Source organism: Haliotis cracherodii, unplaced genomic scaffold (genome assembly GCF_022045235.1).
Source record: "Haliotis cracherodii isolate W230 unplaced genomic scaffold, xgHalCrac1.p SCAF_7, whole genome shotgun sequence".
Classification (NCBI taxonomy): Eukaryota; Metazoa; Mollusca; class Gastropoda; order Lepetellida; family Haliotidae; genus Haliotis; species Haliotis cracherodii.
The window spans coordinates 33952032-33961449 of NW_027266330.1; positions in this window are offsets into that span (position 1 = coordinate 33952032).

Genomic DNA, 9418 nt, shown 5'->3' on the forward strand with positions numbered 1-9418 from the left:
ATTTATAAACAATGACGCTCACTCCAGTCTCTCGGTTTGGTAGGATTCCACAGTGAATCTAAATAAAATAACTGAAAACAATCATGAATAAGGAAACTCAAAAGCTACGTGTACGCTTGTGTTGAGTTGACTGGTATCTTGAATCATGGAATATGTTAGACACAGAATGCCTAAGATAGAGTTGCATTTCAATGGTGACACTGGGTGTTCGCGAAGTGGTTGAGACCTCCGTGTTATCGTCCCTTAAAAACAACATATGTCATTTTAGCTCTTGTAAGGAGCAAGTTTGTGGGTGTCGACAAAGTGATCGAAACGAAACTCGAGGTAAAAATGTCAATTGGCAAAGTATGAAAAATAACATTTGAAAATATAAGACACCTCTATCTGCCTGAAATGTATTGCCATAACCCGAATAAACGCTTCTGTCTTCGAACGATGTAAGGTTATTAAGAAACGTATGTAAATATCCATGTCAAAATTATGAAGTGAGACAACGTTTTGCAAAAACTAGAATATATACTATGATATAAGTTACTTGTTAATTCATGCACAAATGTAATATGTACACATGCACTTTATCTGTATCAGTGGCCTTAATACGAATAAAAGACTTGCACTGACCAGTAGTTCAAAACAGTTCTTGTTCATCCTAGCTGCCAGAAAATGCATGCAACCGTGTCGAATATTCAGTCAATGTCGATAACAAGGACATATTTTTAAACGCTCGACTGTGTTTGAAATGAAAGAAAATGTCATCTGAAATTTACTGAGAATACATAATGTGAAATGCTTGACTTAACAGATGACGTCTACATGTATGTGTGACTCAAGTAGTAGGCATATCCGTGGGCACCAGTTGTGCTCCCCTCCTAGCAGGTCTGTTTCCTTATACATACGAGTCTCTTTGCGAATCGGTAAAATCAAAACAAGAATATTTGGCCAAGACGTTTAACTTGAGCTTCAGGTATATCGATGATCTGATATCGTTCATTATACCCCGGCAAACATGCAGGTCCCTTCAAGTGATACACCTACCTGTACCATAAACACATATAGACCAGTGATACCGTCTCATCAGTTTCATATTTGCATCTGTGACAACATTATTCAGGGTGACAAAAAAACTTCCCAAAAAGACAGTAGGCTAAGATGGGTGACTTGCCTTTGCATGTGTTTGTGACGTATGCCACAGGTGGAGGAAGTTACGCTCACTTTCTTCGAACACATAGAGTCATAGAAGACCCGGGTTCGATCTCTTACATGGGTACAATGTGTGAAGCCCATTTCTGGCGTCCCACGCCGTGATATTTCTGGAATATTGCTATACTCACTATGATGAGTAGGCTAATGTCCTGGAAAGATACATGCCGAGGAAAGCTTTAACAGGGAAACAAAGTAATACTAGGAACACCCATTTAAACATTATTAAACAAAACAGATTTAACATTAATTGAATCCACTTACAATAGTATAATGTTTTAAAAGCATGGCACCAGTGGGGTAGGATACCCTCACCTTGGTATCATTGCTATTTGATAGTTATTCATAAACACATACTTATGATGCAGTCGAAATCGGAAGGTCGACTTTGCTTCTAGACGCTTGATGCTTTGGATAGCTTTTATTGAACGTTATAAGAAAATTATCAACTTTAAGTTGACATACTTAGGAAATACGAAGCAGCACGAAGTGTTAGTATGACTTAAATCAGACATGCAGGGACTTTTAAAAAACTTTCTGTCACTCAGTTTGTCTGCGAAGTTGTGATGTTTATCCTTTAGTATTCAATTGTCCATATCGTTTTTCTCAGTTTTATGCAAGACACAAGTGATGGCATCGAGACCTAGATTGGAATTGGCCCTGATGCATTGTCCTCCACAGATTACATCTGGACCTAACACGACATATATACGTGTAAGTGTGTTATGCTATGGATCGAGGTTTTAATTCATAGCAAGTTGCCTGAGCATGCCCTCTCTTTCAAGCGACTGGTGGTGTAAGGGGCACACGGTACAAAGTGGAATGTAAGGATGTTGGATGATAACAACTAAGCAAATAAGTACAAAACAAACTACACTCATCAAGACAAACAAAAAGTTATAGTCAGATCTTTACCGCTGCCTACAAAGTGTTTCTTGTGGTAAGATATCAGGATATAGACTCAGCATCATTTACTCTAAGTTAGCATTTATGTTGAGAGGAATAACCTTAAATAAGGATATTATTAAAATGTTCATCCCCGATTAGTCAGTATATTCTCTGTTCTGTGATGATGCTTTTTTTTAAATACCATTGCTCCATTCGTTACTGTGGCTTCGCCTCTTATCAGTAACTTCACACGGTAACTTATTTGATTTATCCTAAGGGCTAAGGATAGTAACTTCTGTAGATAGGATACACAGGCACAGGGTAATACGTTTGATAATCAGGGACTGCTGCATGTTAGTATGTAACTGAGTGAGTATAGTTTTGCGACGCTTTTTTCGATATTCCAGCAATATCACGGCGGGGGACACAAGACTTGGGATTCACACTTTGTATGAATGTGGGGAACAGAACCCGGGCATTCGGAGTGACGAGTGAACGCTTTACCCACCTAGCTACCCCATATCCCCTAATTGCCCTGAAAATGTCGAGAGCTATGCAGGTTGGTGGTTGGGGTTTAACGTCGTGTTCAAAAACACTTCACTCATATAGTGACGTGCATTCACATGTGTATTTGACACGTGTTGTACCCATGTACGTTTTGAATCGGGTCTTCGGCGTGACGAGAAAGCTCTTTATCCATGACACTACCCCACCGCCCCGTTAAATTATAAGCAATTTTCAATAGTTATGTTATTTTGCTGTAATTGTTAAAATGTCTACGACTGTAATATTGGATAAAGCAAGTTCACTGTTAGACACTGATCTCAATCCCTGGACGGCAGCCATTCAATCGTTAATAGAGCAGGCCATGGAGTTGTCAGCAGCAGCTGTAGCCATTTAAGCCTGTAAAATCTGGCTTTTGTCATGAGTGCGGTGAATGGAGCCACCTCATGTCACCATTGCTGTGCTTGTTGATACATCGAAAAGGGTAATACTTTCTTCAAAATCAATCAATCAAACAGAGATGGAGTTGCCTTCAAGGTGAATATCACAGTACCAACTTTCACGTTGAGCTACTACTATGGTAATTTTATCCAAAAGTTTTCCATTTTCAATAAGACGTTATACAATACAAACATAAGTCACGTTCTCATACTTTAGTATTTTTTTCCGTTTTTTTTCCATTTCCAATAGTTGACTTGCCTTTATCAATGTCTGTGACGGTGCCATCTTTGGGGCAGTATACTTGTACGTATATCATCACTGTTTGTTTTTTATTCATAAACGCATGCTGATGACATTGTCGAAATCATGCAATTGACTATTGACTCGATTATAAAACGTGATTTGTCGTTTTTATGTGCTTGGACACGCAATCAACGTGCCAATTTCAACTCGATAGCCCGACTTTGCTACGGTTAACTAACGGTTCATCGTTTATGGATTCATTAACACATAAAACGTATTACAGATAGTTTATACATTAAGAAAAAATAACAAACATGCATTTTCTTGAATTTTACTATCTAGATATTTGTTTTAGTATATCACCCAGGGTTAAATTCACATATTAATATAAGAGTGGGTCGGTTGAATCGCTTAGAATAGCTGTAGTCATAATACAGCATAGTCTAGACATGACAGATATCATGGGATTAATTAAACTGTTAAAAAATTCATCGACAGAAGTCTAGAAAAGAGTCACCAAATTTGCATTGCTAAAGACACGTGACACGCCGCGGCAAGCTGTGCCAGCTGAAACACATTTATCTTTGGAACAGTCTCGCCATTTACATTAATCAAAACCAGTAAGCATTGATTGAGTCCAGTCATGACAGCGTATTATGACTGATTATAAACAATTGATTACAATTAATAGGATTGGCAGTACTCATGTAAATAACAATTAACCGTCTCGTTATTTCTGTACAATCACGCTGGCCAACTGATGGCTCTAAGTGAGTGAGTTAGTGAGTGAGTATAGTTTTACGTCGCTTTTAGCAATATTCCAGCAATATCACGACTTTTTCATGTCGTTTGGTATGACGCGGGATCGTACCAATAACCTTCCTCTCCCTGGGGGCTCTCCAATAAAAAAAAGTCTAGATAACACGATTATGTACATATATATATGCAACAGCGATGAAGTTATAAGTTTTGAAACATTCAACAGTACGCCAGCAAGACGTGAGTAAATATTATAATATCAATACGAGTTCGACATTTTCCTTTAAAGGTTGCATGTAAACTAGTATTATATTCAACAGTGTATTAGAGAATAACTAGATAATGTGTAAAAATGAGTATTGCATTAAGACTACATGTGTAAATACTTGTATGTTCAAGCGCAGTACATTCAGAGTTCATAAATGCAATGTGTATATTCACCACGATGCAATAACAATACATGTGTAAATATTAATATATTCAACTGTAGGGAATTTAGATTATATAACCAGAGTGTGCATATTCAACAGCGATGCTATAGAACCTCAGTATAGTATAATGAGTACGGTAATGTCCGGTGAAAGCTTCAGCAGGGTAAACGCTTTTGGTTTAACATTTTAACATTAATTAAATCAACTTATAATGTTATACTGTTTTAAAAGCATTGCATATTACAAATATTAGGATTAACTCGTTCCTTCAAGTGCAGACTAACAGTCTCGTTATCCTTTACCATCGCTCTGGCCATGTGACTGTTCTGAAGATGTGGAATGAGTACTGGAGTACTATCCAGACTTCCTAGTGCTAGCCCACTGTGATCGTGCAGTTTAATATGGATACTCCTCCTAGACACACAACGCTGACTCGGATCCTGTGAGTTATCATCACCTCAAGGCCGTGCGCTATACATTGTAACGACAAGCTTAATGTAATACTTTACTTTGAAATTTTCAAATATACTTACGCTTGCATTTTGTCATGGGGTTTTATGCAAATGTAATGATGGAAATATTTAAAACAGTTACTGAAACATTACATGTATACTATCCATAGGTATTATACAAGTTCACCTTTTACCTTCCGCTTCGGGACACTTTTCCAGTTCCAACTATCCCGTGCATGTGTCGGTCCCTGTGTGTGTCGTGTTCCATGAAGAGATCTTCAGACACCCAGTGTCACAACTATCCTTTACCTCAAAACCTTCCTCCGGTTTCCGTTCGAGCCATCTTTCTCTCAACCTGCAATAGATCATGTCTGCCAATTTGTACCAAGCCTAATCATGGTCTTACATAATGAAGGATGTGGTGTATCTAAAGGGTAATTTACATAACCGTTGGCAGTCCTCGCAGACTTGACTTGATTCATTTAAAGGAGGTCTGTACCCCAATCTTGCGCCGATTTCCAGCCTAAATCTAAATGTGGTTTTGCGCATGTGTGTGACGGGTACCACCAGTGGGGCAGGATACGTTCACCTTGACATCTTTTCTATTTGACAGTGATTCATAAACACATGCTAATGATGCAGGCGATATCATATAATTGACTCTGCTTCCTATGGAAAGGCATGTGTCGCTTTTATTGTACGTTGTAAGGGTAATCAACTTTAAGTGTTAGAGTGACTTAAATCAGACATGCTAGGGCTTTTGAAAACAGTCTGTCAGTCAGTTTGTCTGCTGAAGTTTATGATATATATCCTTTAGTATTCAATTGTCCATACGACATATATACGTGTAAGTGTGTTATGCTATGTGAGTGTGAGTGAGGTAATGCTTTACGTCACATCGGCAATATTTCAGCCATATCGTGAGGAGTGTTATGCTATGGATCGAGGTTTTAATTCAAAGCAAGTTGCCTGAGCATGCCCTCGCTTTCAAGCGACTGGTGGTGTAAGGGATCAGTTACACATCCAGGATTTTGACTGTCGTCCATTAAAGGACAATTCCCGATGAAAATTTGTCAAACTTCTGATCAAGATCTTGTGATTCGTGGCGGGAAATTCCTAAAATTGTACAAACATTTATGTAATCACGACAACAATCAGATACTGTTCAGGAAGCGTCCCGATTCAGCCGTTTACTGCCGAATTCATCCCGATAATCCCGTTCTCAATCCGAATCTGATCCGATTTGTATCTTCCGCATGTTAACAAACGACCGAATCTGTTCCGACAGCGTCCGGATTCTCCCGAATGCGATTAGATTAGAGAGTGGCCGGACAGTGAACCGACAAAGACGGTTCGCATTCGGCAAGATCTGGCCGCAATCTCGACAAGAAACGGCAATGAACAATTTCTCCAAATCATGCCCGTTTAAACATGACAGCGTCCCTATCCACAGGACACCGCCCAGACAACACAGGACATTGTTACGATTTTGATCCGATACAGTAGAATCTGCAACGGCATAGTCACGATTGTAATCCGACTAGACATAATCGGCTAAGTTTCCCAAACGCACAATACTGTTGTGAGTGCCTGGCCGACCTCTCCGGCTTTTCCCGATCCGTAAGACTCTGTTACGAACGTATACGACTGCGTTCAGACAATGATAGGACATTCCAGATCATTGTGGATAGTAATCCGAAGTGCTGTCGTAGCGATCACAAACGGGAGCCATAATCGGCACTGTGTGTACGCGCAGTCTAATTAATGCACCCCCCCCCCCCCCCCCCCTTTCACTATGACCACGAATATCCCGAATCGGAAACTTTAGAAATTCGTGATGATTCAGCCAATAATGCAAACTTTCGTGGCTAATCGGGTCGAAAAATATGAAGAATGCCAGGAATTGGTTCAGAAAAATGTACGAGTTACAAGATTCATGTACGCATCATGCTCGAATTGTAAGAATCGCCTACGACTAAGTTACGAATATGCTGAATGTTGTTCTTACTTAATTCTTACATGATTCGTAGTTGACTCGGGATATTCGTGGCTGTTTCGGGTTGTTTTCGGGTTGAGGACGAGCAATTTTCGGAGCCACGAATCGCTAAGAATAGCCAAGAATGCAAAAGAAGCGATTACGAAGCTGTTACGGAACATAAGAATTAAATACGAATGGATTACGATACAGTGTGTGAGTGAGTTTGGTTTTACGCCGCTTTTAGCAATATTCCAGCAATATCAAGGCGGGGAACACCAGAAATAGGCTTCACACAGTGTACTTATGTCGGGATTCGAACCCGGGTCTTTGGCGTGATGAGCGAACACTTTAACCACAAGGCTACCCAACCGCCTGGAGTATTACGATACAGCCACGAAATTGTAATTCGGGGACACTTCCACGAAAGTGTTTGACAAACAAACATTTTCTCGTCGATTCGACGAACTCCCGCGAACTGTTCGAATGTTTGGGAATCAAATAAGATTCATTTAAGAACTTCAAGAAATGATTGAGATTTATCTACGAAAATGAAAAATGTCCTACTCGGGGTGATTCGTGATGTTCGTGGTCGCAGTGAAATGGGGGCATTAGGGGCACCCGGTACAAAAAGGAATGAAATAATGTTGGATGACGCAGGTAACTACTTACCAAATAAGGTAAAAGAAACTGCTCTGCCAAGTCATGATGAAAGGGACAGTTATAGTCAGATCTTTACCTGGCCACCAAGTGCTTGTTTGTGTCAACCTTCAGGATATATACAAAGCATCATTTACGCGAAGTAGGCATTTATGTTTGATGGAATAACCATAGATGAGGATTATATTAACATGTGCATGCCTGACTGTTGAGTATATTCCTGTTCTGTGATAATACTTTTTTTAAATACTCTGGATACATTCGCTACTGTGACATCGCCTCTAATCAGTAAATTCAGACAGTGACTAATTTGATTTATCCTGAGAGACCAGGATAGTAAGACAGGAGACACTAAGTTATACGATGGACAATCTTAGTATCTTAGTATATACGTGAGTGAGAATAGTTTTACGACGCTTTGTGTAATATTCCAGCAATATCGCGGCGAGGGACATCAGAAATGGGCGTCACACATTGTACCCATGAGGGTAACAGATCCCGGGCATTCGTGACGAGGAAACACTTTAGCTACCTGGCTACCCAACCGCCCCTAATGACTCTGAAGATGTAGAGGGCATATACGGGACGGTAAGCTATAACGTCGTGACAAGGGGTATAACGTCGTGTTCAAGAACACTTCACACACATAGCGAGGTGCATGCACGTGTGTGTCTGACACCAGAAATGGGCCTCACATTGTACCCATGTGCGGTTCTGAACCGGGTCTTCGGCAGGAAGAGAATGCTCTTTAGCCACGACACTACCCCACCGCCCCGTTAGAATACAAGCAACTTTCTGCAGTTATGTTGTTTTGCTGTAATTGTAAAAATGTCTCTAACTTTAACATAGGATGTAGCAAGATCTTCACAGTTTTTGAATTCGAAGTTAGTCACTGTCATCAATTCCTGGACGGCAGCCATTCAGTCGTTGATAGGGCAGGCCAGGGAATTGTCAGCAGCTGTAGCCATTTACGCCTGTAAAATCTGGCTTTTGTCATGAGTGCGGTGAATGGAGCCACCTCATGTCACCATTGCTGTGCTTGTTGATACATCGAAAAGGGTACTAACTTCTTCAAAATCAATCAATCAAACAGAGATGGAGTTGCCTTCAAGGTGAATATCTTAGTTCCAACTATCACGTTGAACTGCTTTGGTAATGTGTATTCCAAGAGGTTTCCATTTTCTACAAGACGTTATACAAGATAATAATAATGAATTCTAAAACATTCAAAGGATCGGTCTGTTTTCAGAATTTGTTTGTTTGTTTGTTGGTTGTTTAACGCCGCACTCATCAATATTCCAGCTATATGACGACGATTTGTAAATCATTGAGTCTGGACCAGACAATCCAGTGATTGACATCATGAGCATCGATCCACGCTATTGGGATCGATGACGTGCATCAAACAAGTCAGCGAACCTGACCACCCGATCCCGTTAGTCGGCTCTTCCGACAAGCATAATCGCATTTTACGGCAAGCATAGGTTGCTGAAGACCTATTCCACCACAGATCGTCACGGACAGTGTTTGCAGAGAACATGGTGCTACATACGTACAATACGCATTGCTGTCACGACAGCAGCCCAATGAAGTTATTTACAATCCGTTAATAAGAGGTCCAGCACAACAACTGTTGAGGACTTTTTACTGCAGACTCCTGCCACGCGTCCGCGGCCTGTACACGAATCTGGACATGAAAATCCAAAACACACAAATTCGTTGGATTTATCAGGAGTGGACATATTAATGAGTGAGTGGGATCTTACCATTCAGGCAATGTAACCGCAAAAGAAAAAACAATCTTCATACATCGTACCCTTTGATGAGACTGAACCCGGGACTACGCCGCCATTCCCCATCTATGA